We start from the raw sequence: 22,298 nt of genomic DNA, 5'->3' as shown, positions 1-22,298 counted from the left end.
TCATCTCCCTCCATTTCCCGATCTTCTCAGCCCTCTGAAGTGAGCGGCGGTTGTCATCCTTCTAGCTGGACCTTTTAAGTCCAGTCACACAGGGATAGAAGTCTGCGGGACACGAGGGCACAAAAATCGGAGGAGAAGAGATTTCGCAAAGACGACATGGGGAGGAAAAGATGATAATTTATGAAGCCTGATCTGTACATTTTGCATTCACCCAGACCTTTGACGTCTCTATGAAGTGTGTGCGACGATGGCTACTGAAGTTGTAGAAAAGATTCCTTACAGAAAAAATAAAATAGCAGTGTTTGTTTGTGCATACACTATTTTTTAGTGTTTGTGGGAACAGGGTTTTTAAAGATGGAACAAAAAGATCCAACCAGCCGACACTTTAGCAGCTCTCTGTTACGGTCTCGTCATGGGAGAAGATGATGACAGGAGGAACGGTAGACATTCACACTGCCCTCTGGATGTTATCGCTGCTGCAAATGTTCTGGCTCGAATAAGCACACACTCTCAACAACACATACAGTATATACACCCACACATTTGTCATTTCATTGTGTTTGTATCTGCCTATTTGAAAGTTGTTAAATGCTAGTGTAAAGGCAGCAAGTTTCTGGCTCCGTAGTTTACTTCACTGGTGGTAGCTTAGCCTCAGTTGGAAATGTCAAACGTTTGCCACTGGCTGCTGGCCAATCAGAACGAAGGAGTAGATATCAAAACTTGTGTAACGATGGCATTATCCATGATGGAGCTTTTTCTCTGACATAGATTTGAATTTGTTTATGCCTGCCGGTGAATACTGCAACAAACTGTATGTGAGGCAGTCAGCAGAAACTCCTCTGAGAGCTGGTGGACTGACCCTAGCTACACTACAGGGCCTAAAGGATGTGGACTTCCATAATGCATGTGATTGTTATTCATCTTTACTCCACAGTGTTAATCTGCTGCCATAACATCCTCTGCTCTGCTTTGGAAGGCTTTCCACAAGATTTTGGAAACTGGCTGCAGGGATTTGCTCCAATTCAGCCACAAACGCATTAGTGAGGTTAGGCACCGGTGTTGGGGGGGATAAGGCCTGACTTACAGTTGGTGTTACATCCCAAAGACCTTTCATGGGGGTGAGGTTAGGGCTCTGTGCAGGCCAGTCAAGCTCTTCCACACCAAATCTGGAAAACCCCTGGGCTGGGTTCAGACAGACTTGAGCCCACGCTGCGCTGCTGGACTGGGTGCATACATGGGTACATGAATGCCAGGCAGCTTATCTCTGCCAAAATCAATGCAGGGTTGTCCAGCAAAAATGCTGAACTAGGCTCAACTTCTCCGGCAATGTTATCCAGCAGGACGTTGCATTGGCCAATCACGTACACTCAAGCTAATGGATTCCTAATGGATTGCTTTGTAACATGAGTGGCTTATTTCTACTCCTTACCTCACGATCGTCGTGACGAAAGATAAAGTAGTTGCCATTGTGACAGCTTTCCAGAGTTGTAAAACCATGTCTGTTAGTATTACAAACCCTTGTGCAGTGTTTTGGTGTCTGACAAACCTTTAAAGAGGACCTATTATGCTTTTGCACTTTTTCCCTTTCCTTTAGTGTGTTATATATTTATATTTTTTGTGCATGTAAAAAGGTCTGCAAAGTTACAAAGTCCCCGCCAAAAGAAACACTGAACAGAAACACTGCTCCTGTAGTCCAACCTTTTCTGCTGTAATGTGATGACGTCACCAAATAAAACATTTGTATAATCTAGTTTGAGTGGAGCTGAAGCGGAGTCCGAAGAGTTTGGTTCGGTTGACTTATCACAACAGAGTGGGTCAGCTGACCAATCAGAGCAGACTGGGCTTTTTCAAACAGAGTGTTTCAGACAGAGGGTATGCACCGGAAAATGAGCATAAAAGGTGCTCTTTAAACACAGTCTGTTACCTCAACTGAACTTCTTGGAACACATTTCATCATCTTACCGGGAACTTGAACAACACGCCCCCACCAACGCAGCCCCGTGCGTATTTTTAATACAGGGCTGCTTTCTATCTAAATTCCTGTTTGCTTTGGACCTCACTTTCTACATGAGTGCTTTGTCATGTTGAACAAGGAATGGCCTGAACTGTTTCCAAAAACTTGGAAGCACATTATTGTCTAAAATATCATTGTATAATTGGAACTAAGGGGACAAACCAAAAGCAAGACAAAAAAGCCCAAATCCAAATCCACACAAACTGATATGGACGGGGTGACCACATACTTTTGGCCCTATAGCACAGGCCATTCACAATGCTGCTGCCTAGCACCACAGATGTTCAGCCACAGCTGACATGGTTACCGCTTTTCAGTGTGTTATGGCCATAAGTGTGTGTTTGTGTGCGTGTTGCCGCAAAGCAAATGGCCATTTGGCAAAGCCAGCAGGGTAATTATTGTTAATTACTCAGTGAAACTGAGAGTACTGCTGAGAGCAAAACAGAGCGAGTGGGCGATCTCCAGCTCCACTTCATGTGAGTCCGGCCTCATCGCTAAGCAGACGTCACTTACTGACCCAGGATGCCTGGAACACATGCAGGCGTTCCGGGTCAGGAAGTAACAGAAAGAGAGATAAATACAGAAACTGTGCCTACACCTGTCTTCCCTCATACTTATTATCTATTATCCGGCCCATTCACATCCTCCACTCCTTTGTTCTTCTGCGTGAGAGCTGCTGATGATGAGTCAGAATGAGGGATGAAGTGGTTCAACTGGGAAATATCGGAAAGAGGAGGGTAAAGTAGGAGGACGAAGAACAAGGTGAGGATGATGACAAAGAGGAAAGGGGAGAAAAGATGAAGAGTAAAAAAAAAGACAACGCTCTTTTGCTTGATGTATCCCTCAACCCAACACACCACGCGCACAAATTCTTCATGATTCCTGTGCAGGAAGTGCAAAAACTACTTCAGGCGGATTATGATTCTGTTTGTAGCCAATATAGTGTACTTGTCACTCTTACTTCAATACCCTAAAATCATGCACACTAACACAAATCTGCCGAACAACACAGAGCGAGTGCTTTCTCAGGAGACCGGATAATCAAGAAGGTCTTCAAATAAAACACCACGAGCAACCAGTAAAGCAAAGTCCGATGAACCGAGGTCTACGAACCATCCCCAAGAGCCTGAACTGATAATAAGGACAGGATATGGAGTAAAACTAGAAGAAAAAAAAAAAGGGCAGAGTAAGGATCACGCCTCGGAGCCAGAGAGGAGACATGTGGGAGCCCTCTTTAACAGAGAAGAAAGGGGTGAGCGGAAAAAGAGAAGAAGACTGGAGTTGAAGTGTGTGATGGGGGACCTAGGTCCGCAGCAGGGGGTACATCCATAATAGAACACACACACATGATCAGATGAGCGCGGCACCTTATTGAGTCTCAGATATAGAACTCCACTCTTTCATCTGTCTCTCTGCGTGTTTTTGCATATTTATGGTGTTATGTAATAAAGGCTGTTGTGCCTTGTATGGACCCAGGGAAACAATTATGTGTTTATTAGGTACTGATGTCAAAAATGTTGTTTGTTAATATGACGTTCTCCTGTGTGTGTTTGTGTGTTGCTACAGTGTCGTTATTAGTAGGGTCTGTTGTTTCTTTCTTTTCCTTTTTAAATCCACAATGTACAGTAGCCAGAGATTTTCCGTTTCCGTTTCCTCAAACGCTGTTGTGTTCCCTTCTAAAAGAAGCTCTGGCCCCTTGTAGTTTACTGTAAACTAGGTCCTGTGGTGACCTCCGCTTAGACAATTCAAAAGCTGCTTTTGCTACGCAGATTTTTTTACTCTTGCATGTCACGGTGGTATGTCACGGTTAGGAGAGCAGGCAGCAGGGGAAGGAGCCAAGCGCAGATGACAATAGGTAGACTTAAAACAAAAAGCAGGGTCAGAGCCGGGTTCAGGTTGGCTGGTATTTGAAGAGCTGGATCTAATCAGAGGAAAATAGGAAGCAGGTGGGTGATGCGTCATCAACGCGTCATATCTTCAGGGCACAACACATGCACAGTAAAATCTGGTCCGCACTAGGGATGTCAGGGTGAAGAAAGTTTCCCACCGGTTAATAAACATGTGATAATACCGGTGTTACCGATTACACCGGACATTTTACAAGGAAAAAATGACGGTCAATATCTGTAGCGCGCTTACGTTGATCTTTACCGTCGGGTGGCTGTGTGTCTGGCCGTGTGAGTGAAATATGACACCTGCTACTCTGAGCTGGGACTCCGTATGGAGCAGACACTTTCACTTTCAGTTTGTAGCGTCCGTTGTCCGACCTTCTATTGATAACACGGCGCTGATAGGCCAAAATTGACTAGATGGGTTTTATTTCTGTTAAAAAAGCAAAACGACCGTGGAGGGCGGTGGGTAAACAGACTACCACGACAAGCCTAGTCTGCACTAGCCGAAACTGAGCCAATCGCAACGCACGACCGTAGCTCCAGTTACACAAGCAGGTGAGTAGGTGGGTGTGGCAGTCAGGTGATTGGAGAGGAAGTCCGAGGACATCTGGTGGGCGGAAAGAAAATGAAGGGGTCTGAGGAATGGACAATGTGATTGAAGAGGAAGGGCAGAGGAACAAACTGTGACATAATAATTGGGTCAAGGGGTCCTTGATTTCAGAAAGAGGAAGATTAAAGCATGCTTCTCCTTTCTAGGCAACTTGCTGTAATGTTTTGGGCTTTGGAAAGGCTACAAGAGAGACGAAATCCTTTCAAACTCTTCAAATGCTGTGCGTCGCTCTCACTGGAGCCCCATGCACACCGCGGCGGCGTGTGGAGAAAATCCAAAGCTTGACAGGCCTGCCGTGCCTGGTGATGGTTGCTAAGCTATGATTGGATAAGGAGAGGTGAAGCAAACTGACAATTATATATAAGTGATTTTTAATACAACTTTCATCCGTTGATAATATTCTGAATAAACACCAATAATTCCAGTGATTTGTTTTGAAAAATAAAAAGTGGAGTATCAATTTATTGCATGAAAAGATTCAAATGTAATTACGACACTTTTTAATTGTGGTCCATACGGCGACGTTCTGATGGTAGGCGTGTTGATAACGCCTTGGGACACCTCGCATTTAATGAGGAAGCACAATGAGAAACAGAACAGTTCATTCATTATGTCTGTATGTGGATGGCACCGTGGACTCACTTGCAATTAACTAGCTAACAGCTTTCAGTTTGCAAAGCTGTCAAGATATTTGACTTTGACACGGCTAATGTCAGAGGCATAAATTGTCACATTGCTGTTTGGCACAACGAGTAAATGTTTCATTAACAAATCACATTAATCTTAAGCAACCAAGGCCTCAAGACTTTAACTAACTGCAGAATGTAGGACCTTGATTACATAACTTCTTAGGTCAACAGTCATAATCAGTTGAGATATGTTTATTCTCAGATATTGGCCGGGTTTTTCCTCAAATGTTATTTTCTCTCTGCAGATGAATGCAGCCATGCAGAGGTCAAAATCTTGTGCATATTAGAGGACTGATGCACTTCAGATTTCAGCCAGTGTGGCATGTCATCCCTTTCCTCTCATATCTTTTGTCTGTGTTAACTGTCAACTGTCATATTAAGATAAAAACGCTTAAAAAAAAAGGCCAAAGCACATCTGTAAATATAAGAATCATGTCAGAGATGTAACTCTCTTTTTACAATAATAACTAAGTATAAGTATAAGTTACAACCTCCAAAAGACAGAAAAGCAGCCGGACCTGCCGGAGTTTTAAGGGGTTAACTTTAATGAACTGAACTCCCAGACCGGACAACACCGTGGTAGCGACCTGTCAATCACAAGGTAGCCACGCCTTACAGCATATCCTGCTTTATGGTCTATTTGACTCTAAATGGGACCATAATTTACTAAATGAACATCATGCTGTATTGAAGAAGACTTGAAACTAGCGATTAAGACCATAAACTCACATTTACAATGTTTACTGAGGTAATAAATCAATTGAGAAGTAGGCTCATTTTCTCATAGACTTTTATTCAATCAGACTTCTTTTTGCAACCAGAGGAGTCGCCCCCTGCTGGCTGTTAGAGAGAATGCAAGTTCCAGGCACTTTTCAGACCCGGAGGTTGCCCACTGAGTTTTCTACATTTGCTGTAATCTGTAAGCACTTAATTATGATCATGCCAAAAGAGGCTATAGATGCTTCCTTTCTGAGCTGAGTGTGCAGAATAAATGGGCTCCTTGTACATTATGAATGTATTAACAGCTGTTTAATATCTGGATCACAGATTGGGGTTTGTTCTCAATCATATAATCCCATAGCGTAAACACCTTGATTTTGAGTAAAACAAACAAATTAAAACGTATTATTTGCTTTTAAAATGAGGCACTATGATGAATTGAATGTCTCAAGCTAAAATCCCATCTGAGGGGCTTTCACACGGTCCTATCATAACACACCACATTCAATCTTCTAAAAAATGTGCAGAGAGATAACATAGAAATAAGGGGGGATATAGGACAGAGGTGAGAGGATATGAGGAGATCTTACAGATGCTGTTATGAGAGTTTCAGTTAGGAGCTGTGAGGTCCCCCGCTAATGGAACATCAGTCTGAGTGGGTGTGTGTGGGTGTAAGTGTGTTTCCTGTGCTATAACACAGAGGTCACAGTGACTGAAAGGAAAAGGCCTCTTCATTTAATAAAGGGGTCTCTGAAGCATTCTTCCCTGTCTCCTTACATTCTTCTTCAGGCTCTGTCCCATTTTTTCTCCTCACAATTTTCTCCTCAATCTACGCAATATCCACGCCCCCGTCTCTCTAACCACATTATCTGGTGAGTTTCCTTTTTTTTCCGTTAGCTTGTCAGCACCCAATTATCACTTATTCCGTTTTTCTCGGCCTCCTTCCTCCTCCAGCTCGTCCTCTCTCCGTGGCCGGGTTAGAAGAACACAGGCTGGCACGTTTTATCGCGGCCCTGATCACACTCTAACCAGCTTGTTCTCTGCATGTCAGTCAGACAACGACCTCATTGCAAGTTGTTTTCTTTTATCCTAGGGGGTCATAAAACTAGTAAAGGGAGCAACATCTGCTCTGTGTGTGAGAGGGAGAGAGAACCACAGCTAGCCCCCTGTGGCTATTACAGCTCATTATACCTAAAGTTAGAAGGAGAGGCACATCAAAATCTCTCTCTCTCTCTCTCTCTTACACACCCATCCAAGCACACAAACACACACACACACACACACAGATAGTGAAGCCTGAGGGGACAGCTGCTCTCTGACACACACACAGTAGTAGAAGTGACTGAGGTACTCCCCTCTGCTCACCCAAACATTTCCTCCAGAGCTGTGACTCAGCTGCGTTGGGTCACTGAATCACACACAGTCCTAAGGGGTGTGCTGCTTATTAACTTTAACTTTATTTTTTTGCAGAAGAGCATACAGTGGGCACAGGATGTGTTTATTACTACTATGTGCTGAGCTGCCAAACTACTACTGATTCTAATAAAAAAAAATAAAGCAATAGCAGTATAATATATTATATTGAAACTAGGGTTGATACTGTTGAGAAACTTACAAGAGTACACTACATTTTAAAAATGATCCAACCAAAAAAAAAAACAAAGTTGCCAACTCTTTTCCAATGAAAGTAGCTAACAGCACTAGCAACAAAAGTCTCTAAATCTATAGCGAGAAAGTCACTAAGTCGGCAACACTGACAGCCCGTCCCTTCAGGCCTTACTCCAAAGCCACTCCCCAAAAATTATCATTATGAACGTAAACAACAAACTAGGGTTGCGACTAACCATTATTTTCATTGTTGATAAATCCGTCTATTATTTTTTCAAGTAACTGATTAGTTATTTGGTCTATAAAATGTCAGAAAATGGAATTTCCCAAAGCCCAAGAAGACGTCCCTCAAATGTCTTGTTTTGTCCACAACTCAAAGATATTCAGTTTACTGTCATAGAGGAGTAAAGAAACCAGAGAGTATTCACATTTAAGAAGCTGGAATCAAAGAATTTTTACTTTTTATGTCTCCGTGCCAGCAAAAGTCCATCTGTTTGTACGTCTGTACGTCCACATGTCCGTCCGGTCTATTCTTGTTAACGCAGGAACGCCTTCAGAGAATTTCTTCAAATTTGGCACAACATCCACTTGGACTCAAGGATGAACAGATTCGAATTTGATGGTCAGAGATCAAGGTCACTGTGACCTCACGTCCGTCCCATTCTCGTGATATCTCAGGAATATCATCAGCAACCATAAGCAAATTTTTTCAAATTTGGCACAAACGTCCACTTGGACTCAAGGATGACTGATTCAATTTTGGTGGTCAAAGGTCAAGGTGACGTCACAAAACACATTTTTGGCCATAAATCATGAACTTATATCCTAATTATGACAAAAAAAAAACAGGATAGATAGATAAAGTGATGATATGATGGACAGACATGGATGTAGACTGCAACTTGACTGGTAGGTAGAGGCATACAACTGCGAGGCGGTAGACTCTAGTGCTGTCCCGAGTGCTATTTTTTTGGCTTCGTAGCTTTGGTGAGAAATTTTCGAAGGTATTCGAAGCTTCACGGCGTGGCAGGCTGACATGTTCTCTGGTCCGTCTCCATCTCCCCCCGTTACAGTGCCGCTGCCGCACTACTGTACACGCATGCACCTCTACACACAACAAACAGCGAAAGCCGTCTGAGAATAACTAATAATTATTGTTGACTATGAATAATAAATAATGTTATGGGATTATTCCATAATTCATGGGCTATTATGGGATTTATACATTATTTTTACTACATACTACAGCATTCAAATACTGATTTGGAAGTCTATTACCATGGCAAATGTCAAAGCTTTGAAGCTTCGAAGCATTCGGGTCAGCCCTAGTAGATTCTAGATTATTATTTTAATAGTTGGCGATTATTTTAATAGTCGACTTCTACGCATGTGTCTTGGTTTTCTCACTGGACGACACAAGCAGAGAAGGAGGGGTACATGACAAAAGGGGAAAGTGGGAGAAGAAAAGAAAAGTAAGATGGGCAGAGTGACGGAGTGGGCTTTGTTATTGTAGCGGCAGAATGGTGACGTGGAGTTAAAAGGCTGAATGTTGTGATAAGAGCGGGATCCGTGGTTGAGAAGAAGAAGCTTTCAAATAGGAGACGCTGTTTACACAAAGGCAGAAGAGGAGGATTTAACACTACTAACTAAGACGCACACAAAACCCACACGGGCGCACCAACGTATATACACAATGTGACACAACCTCTCGCTGAGGCCCAGCCAGGAAATGAGCCTGAGTGAGTGCGTTGGGAAGATGGAGAGTAAGCGGGAGATTATAAGGCAAGGCGTGAGAGGAGGGGTAGTCTGGAGAGAGGTGGGAGTATGAAAGACAAATCTTCCTAAGAGCATTTGAGAAAGAGCTGTGTGCAAAGCTATCGTTGACTGAAATCCTTTAGAGCATCAAAGATTTACTCATCATGCCTAAACACATGAAATATTCCTTCCATCCCCCCCCCACCACCATCCCCTTCCCTTCCTCTCTTTTTATTTTCCTACGTTTCTCATCTTCACCAGCTCCACTTTCTCCATCGTTTCATCTGTCACACGCTTACTTTAGCATTTCTTTCCGTCTGCTCGTCTATCCAAATAACATGAATTACGGCGAACACCCTGTGCTCAAGAAGAAGAGAGACATACAGACGCCGCCGCCCCTGTGTGTGTCTGTTTGTCTTCTCCATCGCTGCTGTCCTGGAGGTTGTTAGCACATGTGCAGGGTTTTGCTCCGTCTGCCAACATCAGCACAAACACACATCCCAGAGTCATAACCACTTACACACACACGCCGCCATGCAATAACCCATCTACCTACCATGCAGGCACACGAACACACCATGTGCAATCATTTGCAAACAACACACCTTCCCACTTGTACACTCAAAACGGCATTTATCAAGTATATTATGATTCTAATATTACTGGAGGTGCAAGTATTAAAACTAATAAGCTTCATCCCTGTGCTGCACTTACCGTCTCTCTCTTTCCCCCACCCCTCTTTTTTCTCTCTCTCTATACCCCTTACAGGAGCTCCCGCCATCTCCCTTCATCCCTCCATCCATCGCCCCAGCCCCAGATGGTAAAGCACGGTGACCAATTAAAGACTTCCCCGAGGACATAACCAGTTATAGCCCCAGCCATCTGACCATTTCTGTGTGTGTATGTGTGTGTGTGTGCAAGTAAAACATATCACTGTGTTTTAATCAGTACACAAAGACTTGTCTTCTGGCCAGTTCCACATGGCTTCTCCCCTTAAAAAAAAGGAAAGGTACATTGGCATGCATACGAGCCCAGTAACACAGTCACATCTAAAGCCTTTTGTATTATGCATAAACACACGACGACAAGATCTCCAGAGTGCCACTTCGTTAGAGCACATTGCAAGTCTGGGGTTGAGTGGAGCCGAGTGTGGAAGCCGACCAGAGGTGCAGCGTATCAGCAGGTGTGCGTGGGTTGTGTTGGTGTGTGAGAAACAGTGTCTTTTGAGGGAGAGAGAGAAAAACAAAGTGTAGCTGAGGGAGGTGGGCAGCACTCAATCACCAGGCACCCATCCAGCAGGGCAGCAGATGAGGGAGCAACTGTCTGTCTGAGCTGCCAGCACTGAGGGGAATTAGGCATATGCCAACTCCGCCCAATCCCTCTCTGTCTCTCTCTCACACACACACACATATCATTCTACCCACATCCCAAGGTGGCCGCACTGGCACGGGGGGCACAGGTGGCAACATATGTCTGTTGTCTACCCCTCAGTCAACTGAGCAGGAGGGACCGTTCATGCCTCGGTCTGTTTGTGTGTGCACATGTGTTTGTCTTTACACAAAAGTCCTTGCTAAAGCTTTGTTGGTGTGTGTGTGTGTGTGTGCATCATTGAATTCTATACTCCAGATTTTAGATGACGGCGTGTGTCCCCGAGACACAGCTTGAGGGTCATCAGCTTGCTTGCCTTGTTTTTGCCGCTTCACCGAAATGAGTTTGAGCTTCCCCGGCTTCTCCACTTTTTACTTTTCACTTTCGACACCGACACTCGAAAAAAAACAGCCCGCGGCTGGCTCTTGCAGCCCACACTCAAATCCATTACATCAGACGTTTTAACTAAACCTCTGTTTCCCATTGCAAATAATGAGGCTGTGATTAGCATGCTAATGAGGTGGGTTGCGATGCTAATCTTTAAACTGGTGTATCAGTAGTAACCTAACTGACAGGACCCGTGACAAGAAAATGGACGAGGAGGTGGTGACTTCTCTAAAAGAGTGACTCGACACTGGATCTTGTGTAGAGGGAAAAGCATTGTTGCACTTAACAACTGAACTTATGCGTGATACAAAGGTATATAGCTGTTGAACCTCTGACCACATCCACGATCATAGCTGGGTGTGGTCAGGTGTGGTGTATGGATGTATAAAGAGAACTGGATACAGCGTTGGAGGCGGGGCCATGTTCATTCATATTAAAGTTGCTCAGTGGCGTAATGAAGCCAAAAAAGCTTGACTTCCAAGCAGTGCTTGACGTGGAAAAAAATACTCCCCCTTTTCACATGTGGGTGTGTGTAACAACCGGTATCTTATTCCTATTTATTCATTATTTCTTTAAGCATGTTATACTGCGTCAGTCATAATCAGTTGTGATTTTTTTTGCTATGTTATTATTCTTGGGCTCTGCATCTTCTATAGTAGGCCTATAATACTCCAATAATATTCCAACTGGAACATAAGAGGGTTAAGGCGGTGTGTACTTAAAGTGCTTTCCTGTGCTATTTATAGTATCATTCTATAATATAATATAGGATGCCTTTAGGCTGGAATCAACACCAGCATAGTATGCATGCAGAGCTGAGGTTTGTGAGCTCTTCATTCAGGTTTTAGGAGCAGGATGCTCCTACATATTATACAGAGACACATTATGGATTTCTACAGTGAATAAAAGATACTAGGAGATATTGGGTTTGGGGCTCCTCCCTCAAGAGAATGTGAAGGTTTTTGACTTAAAACTATGCAATTTTCTCATCATTTTGGAGCATTATTATTACTAATTAAATTATTATTTGTATTATTTATCACGGCCTTCGTCTGAACATTCAATCCCTCTGGAAATGTTTGCCCTGTAAAATCATATTCTATAAATCAGAAGAGCAGATTCAGAAACCGATTGAATACTGTATCATTAGTTATATTTGTTCACAAATTAAAAAAGAAAAGTTATGTGAAAAGCTCACTAATTAATTTACAAAAAGGATGTGAACACTGTATTGATGAATTACATCGACCTTGTTCTCACCCTCCCTCCCCCGTGCCGTGAGTTAGCTCGTCCAGATGCTTACCTCTTCCTAACACACAGCGGCCAAGTGAACTGGTGTGCAAAACTTTGCATAAATAGAGCCGTGATGAGCACTTTTTCAAACAAGCGACACGTCGCTCAGCCTGTTCGTGAAGCATTGAGCAAGTTAGGACATCTTGATTGGGAAAAACTGAAACAACGCGATGTCCGCTCGTTCCGCTCGTTCCGCTCAAATGCGCTGATGCTGCGCCGCTGCCATTACGAATCTTACAGAGAACCTGATATGGAGAGGGCAGAGAACAGTACCGGCAGCTTGTGAGAAGTTCCGGTGCGCGACAAAAAGTCACGGTACGCCAAGGAGTACTTTGAGCACTGCTTCCTAGTATAAAATGACCTGGATCTTCTGGCGATCTTCTACATCCATTGAGCCCGTAGAGCAGGCGCACTAGCATTTCCTTTAACTCCACCTCCCATCCCTCCGTCTGGGGCTCATTCACATGAACGGAGGAAAGAGAATAACTCTGGATTCAGCTATTATTTCATTTTACAACCTTTAGGACCTAATGATTTAAATACAGGCTATTCAAGAAGTTAATTTACCTAAAAAAATGATCCACCGAGTAACAGACGTCTCTTTCCCAATGTAAGTCCATGGGGAAAAGTCCTTTTGGGCCCAATGGCATCAAGTGACGGACACGCAATTTAAAATTCCACAGTTTGGCCACTACGACAATTTGCTTCAAATCCCGGCACTCTTCCTGGGGGCTTGGGGCGCGCCACCTGCACAGTGTTGGTTTGAGATAAATGGTTATGGTTTCCATTCAACTTCAAAACACCAAACTTGTGCAGCTGGTAAAGAAAATTCCAACAGCATTGTGAACAATACATACTAATAGACACATATTTCAATACGGCTCGTTGTCAAAAGAGATAATATTCCGCCGACTGGCCACCGTTTGATTATCAGACGATAGATATTTAGCATTGTACCTGCTGCCTCATATGGTGCCTGCTCTCCGTTTAATAGGGTTTCCCCGCCCCTGCCACTATGCATCACTCAGCATGCTGGCACGGCCAAATGGAGTGCGGCTTATGTGCTTGTGACCATAGCCAGCTGTGTTGCACAAACAGCTACATCACTGCCAACCACTAGTTGGCATTGCAGAAAACAAAAAAATTGCCAGGGTGCAGTTACTCTTTAACAATGCCAATTCTCTCCATGCACAGGATACATCACTGAAGAGACAGTACGTGTCAGCATCACTAACGTGTCTATAAGTAGCCTGCCTCCAGTGAGGGCATGAGTACCAGTATCTGTGCATGTTCTTGTACATATCAATGTGTGTAAATGGATTCTGATGCCTGTGCGTTGCAGTTGTGTCTGTGTCAAAAGGGGTTATCGGATATATAGCTTGAAACTGGAGAAACCTCCTGTCCCTCTTGTGCGCAGATAAGGCTTCAAAGCACCCGCCGACATCAAACAATGCAGCAGCGTGAGTGTCCTGGACCACACTCACAACCGCGCGGAGTCCTGGAGGCTATTATACTGCGAGCCCCACTCTTTACTAGCACACATTTTAACGAACACATGAACACAAACACTCATTAGCAGCACATTCATTCGCATCCATATTCATGCTGAATTCATATTCAAACTGTGGCTGCGTTAATCTCACAGAGAAGAGGCAGCAGGCCCCTGAGGGTTAGCGCTTAGCTAAGCTAATCAAATCAACTAGAGGAACAGTGGCGCATCTTTAGCCCATTATATAAACATTAATAAACATATACTCTCAACACACACACCAACACACCAACACACACACACACAGTGTATTTTGTTAGCACATTAAATCCTTTCTCATTAGCCTAGCTCAGTAACGTGGGCGATGAGCTAAACGGAGAGCATCGCTGACATCATTTGTATTTTAATTTTCAAGGGTAACCACCAAAATGTGCAAGGCAGTGTATGCTTAAAAGTGTGTCTGTGGGCTACGAGAGCATTCAGATTCATTTTAATGGCAACGGCTTCATAATTAGCCCGTCATACTCCTTAGCGGCAATATTTGGAGCAAGAGGCAGGGCTAAAACACTTCCAGAGGTCTTCACGGGTCCAACTATAGTATCCAAAACCTGATCCGGGACCTGAGTTGGGCCAGCTCCAATTCCTATTCAGTGCAATTAGGTCAAGTTTATGGGTGTCAGATAGGTCGGTAGGTTTTTCACAGGTCTTGTGAAGACCTGTAGCTTCATCACCGTGGTCCTCTTTGTCTTTGTACACCGTTAAAATTGTCCAACTAGTGCAGTGCCCTTTCGGAGCGTGTTCCCTTTCGGAGTGCGTGGCCGTTCGGAGCAAGCTGATTGCTTGGCCCCAACGAAGTGCTGCTTGCAGCAGCGTCGAGAACCCCTCGGTGCTCGTCGACTCCAGGTAAGTGAAGAAGAGTCTGGTTGTAACGTTAGTATATCCAACAGCACAACCTAAATGCACTCAATTAGTACTGGTCTCCCTGCTGCGGACATACTTGCCAACCTTGAGACTTCAAAAATAGGGAGGATTTTGAAATCAAAGTAGGGGATCTAGGGGTCCTCTCCCAGGAAAATTCGAGAGAGACTTCCAGACTTCCTGCATTCTGGTGGCTTTTTAAGAATGAAAATAGCAAAATAATTTTTTAATCTTAAATACCTTTAATTTCACTTTTAATTCTCAGGACAGAAAACTGAATAATTCAGCCTTCTGGCATTAACTTGCATGAATCACTGGCATAAACTAATCCTTTTTTATTCATTCATTAATTTTTTGCTCCTGCTTGAGCATTTCTTTCTCTTAGTACTCTCCATTTCTCTCTCCGTCTCTCAGTCACTGAAGGCCCTTTCATACACAACCCTACAACGGCACCACTGCGCTCTGAAACCCATTATTTCCAATGGCTTGCGCCACGCCACGCCACGACGGCTTTTCGCTGCATCAAGCAAAGCCTGATTTCCCGTGTTGCGCGTTGTGATGTGCGGCGAGCACGGCTCAAACAGAGTTGTGTCGCGAGCAGCTCTCTTCTGCCTGTAAACAACATTAAAGTGCCAGAAACAGGTTGTGATAAAACGGAAAAGAAAAAAATTTGTCATAAAACATGGAGAAATACGGGAGAAGTGTGACCCTGGGAGGAAACCCAGAGAGAGCAATGAAAAACGGGAGTCTCCTGGGAAAATCAGGAGGGTTGGGTGCAGTATGGCTGCGGACGACAGGCTCAGTCTCAGTCTGCAGAGCCCTGAAGCTCCACCCCCACTGTTGCACAGATATTTATTTCATATTTATTATTATTGAATGTGTCACAGGTCCAAATTGAACCAAATTCAACAAAGCACTCAAGACATACGGAAAGACAGACGGATATTCTTAGCTTTATAGTAAGATATCCAACCTGCCTTCTACCTGAATGTGTTTCTTCAGCGTTTCCAAGTCACCGCAAGTGATGGCAAGACCTAAGAGCCACCCCAGAGTATATAGAGTCAGGGAGCCAGATGTGATTTTGACCATTTTGTGATGAGATTACATGTCGGAAGACAATTTCAAAATGCAGCTGCTCCTTCAAAACTCATGTCTTGCAATTTGATTACAATTTCTTATCTGATTCACTGCCCCAACTTTGAGTACAGCCTTTGTGAGGCCCTATGGATTAGTGTGACAATTTCAAACTTGGAATACATCTCTTATTAACCACCCACATTTAAGCCCAAACCCGCTTCGGTTGTCGCCCAAACTACACATGTACATGCAGTAGAGTACAGCCTGCCCTACAGGACTACAAAACATCAAGGTGTCTGGTTGGCCCTGTTCAACAGTGCTGTTTTATTCACAGTGCTACATGTTCTATTCAGCAGTTGTATTGTCTACCGCAGCGATCCGCTGGGTTTTTAAAGCCCTCTTCAGTGATGTTTGAGTAGAAAGGATGTCTTCCGATGGGAGCACTACGGCGCCGTCTCTCTCAGACTCAATTATACCGTAGGTGCGACATCTGTCCTGACTGACGGCTCGCTACACTGTGTGACTGTGTTTCTGCGTGTGTGAATGCGTGTGTCCCTGTATAGTGGGGCCCAGTGGCAGTAGTGTTATCGAGCAGGAGGCCCTGTCCGCTAGAGTAGATGAGATGTGCATGGAAATGGCGAGCCAGACAAGGTGATAAAAATCTCTTTCCATTTGGAGTCCTGCCTGGTCCGCAGCTTGGAGCCAGTATGTGCTTACACACACACGCGCGCGCACGCATACACAAACGCCAGAGAAGGGAATGTAATAGTAAATGAAACGGAGAGGTGATGGTAAGGCCAGAGAGAGGGGGAGCAGAGGAAGTGTCACTGCAAGGAGGGACGAGGGAGATAAAATGCTCCAGTCACACGGGCCTCTGCTCCCAATCAATACCAACAGACAGAGATACAACTTCCCTTGTCTATTCATCTACACTTTATTTTCCTTCGGCGCATCTAATCTGACTATATCTTTTCTTTGTCAACGCAAGGCTTCACTCACGTGCTCTCTAAAAAAAGATCCTCATCTCTTTTTCCTCCCTCTTGTCTTCATTCAATCACTGCTTCCCTCCACAATCTGATGTGCTTCAAATCACCCGCGTGCCTTTCTCCCGTGATGAAGCTCAAAGAGCAGCCGTATTGACAAACCCATATACCTGCATGACATGAACGCCAGCTGGGGGCCGAGGAGGTGGAACCAGACTGAATCGACTCCGGGGCTTTTTGGATTGATGGAGCGAGCAGGATTCAGATGATGAGGAGAAGAGGGACATGGGGGGGCGGGGTCCCGGTGTCACCCACTGTAAAAGATGGAATGCGAGATGACATCTCCACATTCGGTCTATCTCATTAAGTGAAGTAGAGGAGTGCAGCTTGGCAGCGCCGGCTCCCTCATGAAAAGAAAGGCAGGGGAGAGACACAAATCAGACGCACACACACACAAACTCGCAACGCTGAGCTCAGCAGAAGCGTGATTCAGCCACTCTTACTCTGTATGTATGTTTAGCAGTGCACGGGCTCGGCTGAGCTAAGAAAAATCAACACCCCGGCCCTTTTGCAAACAACTTGTGCACAGAAACACACAAAACCGCATTTTGACCTTGAGTAGGCACAGATTTCCAGCCTACTATAAGGCCACAGTTTGGTGAACAGGTTCCTTCTTTCCACAAGAAATGAAGCAAATATAAAAATGTGGGCCATAAATATAACGAGAATGAAAAGCGTGACTGGAGAAATGTGGTATTTTGCCTCGGTTTGTTCTGAAAACGATTCGCCGAAACGGTTTCCCCTCTTCCTTAATTGAAATTCCTAGGTCTCATCTCTTGCCTCTTTCCTTCTGTCTCCTTCGCTCTCAGTCTCCTCAATTTGTGCTGGCTAATTGCATTTAGAACTCGTATGGCGGTTTGTAACTGCATTAACCTCAGGAGTCACATCAGGCAGACACTATTTAAAAACGGCACCCCTATAGCGCGAGTTGTATTGTGGGTAATGCCTCGGGGACGTGTAACCAATCACATTGGAGTCAAGAGGAAGAGCTCATCATTTATTGGTCACACACTCTATTCAGCGTCGGCCCGCCACCCATTTCCAATACTGCCGCTTCTGTCCCCATTCCTCTCTTTTTCAATTTCCTCATCTCTGCCATTTCGCGCCATCCGTCTCCGTTTCTTTTCTTCAAAAGCCGCTCGCTGCCAAACTTAATTTTTTTTCTAGTGTGTGACACATCTGAAGAAGAACGTTTCCTTCCTTTTCTTGTCCGGTGGCAGCGAATAACAGAAGGAATGCTTCAGTTTGAAGATTCACCAGGGCTTTGGTTTCTCCGGCTCTATTGCTATATTACTACAGCACTGGGAATGGGTGACTACTGCCAAATGCGGAGGCTAGGATCTGTGTATCTGCCAGCATGGTGATTCCTATGGTGCTCTCTAGGACAGCGAGGGTATATGGGAGCTTCAGAAGTAAGAGCAGTGTGATACTCGTCTCAGGCAGCGAGGGCTTGTTGTTCTGCTAGCTAGTTGGACTCGCTCACACACAGGCTGGTGCGTAGGATAAGGACAACCACGATGGCCATGTCAGGCTGTTGTCCTTTTCTTCTGCAATCTGATGTGTGGGAGGAAGTCAAACACACAGATTCATGTGCAAACAAGCACACAGAAACACACACTCAAATGCAACAGACTGAGTGTAGTCAAAGATCAGAGTACGGAGGTGTGCACAGAGAAACTACAAGTGACCTTTGGCCTCAAAACCGCTTAACAACACCCAGGTTAAATGCATGTCTGGTGCACACACTTAACCACCGGTGGCAACTGCTCCAGTGAAAAGACACAATGTATGAGAGTATGAGAAATAATGGCTTTAGAAAAAAACACAGAAATAAAGCTGCTTCAATTGAACTAGATTAATCTACCAAGAGGGACGCTCTTCTCTCTGCGTGGGTCACACAGTCAGCCAGACTGCGGTGCCACTGCAGCTGATAAAGAGGTTAAAGGATAACACTGCCACTGTGTTATCATTTTTGATTGCCGTTATCAAAAGACAAAAACAAAACAGCAGTTTGGGATTTATCCAAACGTTTCCTTGAACGACAGTATACTGTAGCTCACACCTCGCTGCTTCAGAACTGTCATTCAAAAACACATCAAATACAGAAAAAAGTGCCACGCTGAGGCATTTTGTGTGACATTTGAGAGACATATTCCTTCATTATAATGAACACTTCAAGTTTGGTTTACTACTCTCAGCTTGTCAATCCAGTGAAGCAGTATCTATAGTAATGTTTGCCTGAACATGAAGCTACTCTCTAGAGCTCCCAAATGCATTAGCGAAGTGGGGCTACGCAGACGCTGTGTTTTTAGGGGCAGTGTGTGCTAAAGTAAAAATTAAGTTGTGTTTCTGGCCACCTGATGAATGTAAGTCCAATATTCACCCTACTATAACTCTGTTTTTGGTCTCCACCATAAACTGTATATACTGTAAGTGGACGTAGTCACCGTGATGTCAACCACTGGTTTCTTGGACTGCCGTTTTGAAGTTTTTGGCTGTCGCCATCTTGGTTCTTTGCAACCAAAAGTGACACAAGAGGGTGGAACTAAGTACAACTGAACGCTGAATAAGACGTTTTTAGGCGACCAAAAAAGCTATAATTAACTTTCATGAACTGAAAACACACTGTGAAAGGGTTAAAGTTGAAAGGCGAAAACACAGACAACTCCCAGACCAGACAACGCCGTGGTAACGACCTGTCAATCACAAGGTAGCCACACCCTAAAGCATACCCTGCTTTATGGTCTCTTTGACTCTAAATGGGACCATAATTTACTAAATGAACATCATGCTGTATTGAAGAAGACTTAAAACTAGCAATTGAGATCATAAACTCATGTTTACTTCTACACAATCAGACTTCTTTTTGCAACCAGAGGAGTCGCCCCCTGCTGGCTATTAGAAAGAATGCAAGTTTAAGGCACTTCCACATTGGCTTCACTTCTCAGACCCAGAGGTTGCCTACTGGTTTTCACCACCTCCTTAGGCAAACATCTTCCTCTTTAGCTGCTAAACGCTCCACTTTGTTCACCAGCTAGTCGCCAACTTTCTCCGTCTGCTATTTGGTGCTGAGCAGGTAGCACACAGTGGGATTTTAGAGTTTTTTAACTGCCTGCAGCTGCTTTAAACAAGGTTGATGAGACCAGTGAGACTGAAGCAACACAGTTCAGTTGTGGGCTGTAAAACCATGAAGTGAAATACACGATGAATCGCTTCAGAGCTGAGGGGGAAAGGCAGAGTTGGGTGATAATTCTCTGTGGGTTTTGTCACTACGAGATTTTACATTACACGCAGATTAATTCTTAATCTAAAAATATTAGCTATAGATGCTTTAACGGGCCAATATTTAATTTACAGGCATCCTTATTAGCCAGTAAGTCACTCTGCCTTCCCACTATTCAAAAAAATAACAATGAAAATGTCAAATTAACCTTTTCTGTATTAGAAAATAATGATTTCCCTGCGTCTCTGTGTCACTCCCTGATTTAGTGGACACAATCCAGCATTTGTGCCATGATGGGTAATTCTTCTTCTCACATGTATAACATTACTGCAATGCCTACAGGCAGTATTGGCACTTGGGGGCTGAGCAGAGCTCCATTTCCATTTGATTAATCTAAGTTTAGTATCACAGAGGGTAGAAAAGACACACTTTCTGTCTGCTTATTTTCTTTAAAAAAAAAAAAAAAAAAAAGCGCCCACACAAAGAGAAGATCGTCTTTCAAGGCAATCAACCACATGCGCAGCAGCAGAGGTGTCTGATTCAATTTGACAGGACGATACAACACATGAAAACAAAGCGTCAGTATCGGGGAGAACGGTGTCCAGGTGCACTGCAGAAACTGTTCTCCTCCTCAGGCAACGGCTATTAAGTTCCACGATAATAGCCCTCCCCTGCTCTTTGTGCGGAAAAGGTGACAATGGACCAAAGAAACACATCCCTGAGTAAGCCTTAATGCAGCACTCAAGACACAGATTACTGCGTGGCCTTCTAGCCCTACAATTAACCCAACCACCCAACACACACTCACACAGACACTTCCGTCTGCCCCTTCTATCTCGTATCCTTCCTCCCCATATTTCCTCCACAACAATCCCCTGCTTGTCGTTGTCCTTTGACATCACCCCTTGAAACACATATTCTCAAAGGCAGCATCAGAGCAAGAGGCAAATTAGAGAAAGAGGCCACGGTTGATAAATGGAGACAGACAGATGACAGAATGAAAGACATTAGAACGAGGAAGAGTAGCGGGATAGGAAGGAGGAAAGGGGGGGGAAGGACAAGGTATTATTGTTCGCCCACAATGGTCCAAGGAGGCGTGCAGCTGCTGGCTGGGGGATCACGGAGGGGCTCAAGAGCACAGCAAAGAAAAGAGGGGGGAGAGACCCTGCCGCGTGCCCCTGACCTCTGAAACTGGGTTAAGAGGTTAGAGACACAGAAAGGCTCAGATAACAGTCCCTCGACACCTCCGCTTGGCTCACACACAGCTCTCTCACATGCATTTCTATAAATACTGTGCGTGCCATCAGCAGTGCTGTTTTACAGTAACCCTGCGCCCGAGCCCTGCCCCACATTCAGATCATACTGCGAATACTAGAGAATACAACTGCTGAGGTCCTGATGATAACACATTCAATAAAAAGCCGAGGCCTATTGATCTGTTGAGCGCATAAGGAACTGTTGAACTGCAGCCCGACCCGAAAGAAAGCGTAACAATACTTGGTAGTTCTCAGTTCACGGTGCCACTCGCTATGTGACACTGGGACACAAATAACTTGAATTATTTTTCAGCCAGCAAGCGTTTGGTTTGCACTTTGACCCTGAGAGGAAGGTCAGCCACGTCAGGGAGAAAAGGCACGAAGTTATGAAGGGAATGGAATCTCCGTCTATGACAGCTGTGTCTTCAGCTGTGTCTTCAGCACTGTCGGGTAGATCTGTATACGTCTCTGGGAGAGACAGGCAAGAGAGTAGAAGACAGAAACTAATGCTACTGTTTGAAACAGTCACACATCACGCCAACACACCGGATGCGTTACTGAAACAGCTCTGGGCAAGGGAAGAATTCAGTAGGTGTGGGAAGGAGGTATGTGAGTGTTTGTGTGAGTGTGTGTGAGAATGAGATAGGATCGAGCTCGGTTTTCCCCAGTCAGAACAGAACAGGTGGGACTTTGTGTGAAACTGGAGTGCAACACTTCCTCTCATCACACTCCTTCCAAAGAGTGCACAGATAACAGCTAGTGTTTAGATGGTTATTGATTTCTTATTTGTGACGGTCACTGATCTGATTGTGCTACAACTAACGCCTTTGTTTTGGACTTACACAACTCTAACAAGACACCACATTCAAGTTCACGGCACGCAGGCATCAGACTAGCATGGGCCCCAAAGACCTTGAGTTGAAAATGTTATTGTAAATGTGTTTGGAATATGCAAC

General features: G+C 44.4%; 1 protein-coding gene across 1 annotated transcript in view; it reads right to left on the bottom strand.

The window, feature by feature from the left end:
* The window catches only part of igsf3 (immunoglobulin superfamily, member 3), a 78,644-nt gene that overhangs the window by 33,766 nt on the left and 22,580 nt on the right, over positions 1-22,298 (bottom strand). The gene's annotated exons all lie outside the window — the stretch shown is intronic.

The sequence above is a fragment of the Sebastes umbrosus genome, chromosome 13, assembly GCF_015220745.1.
Source record: "Sebastes umbrosus isolate fSebUmb1 chromosome 13, fSebUmb1.pri, whole genome shotgun sequence".
NCBI classification, from domain to species: domain Eukaryota; kingdom Metazoa; phylum Chordata; class Actinopteri; order Perciformes; family Sebastidae; genus Sebastes; species Sebastes umbrosus.
This window is presented reverse-complemented; position numbering and strand designations above follow the sequence as displayed.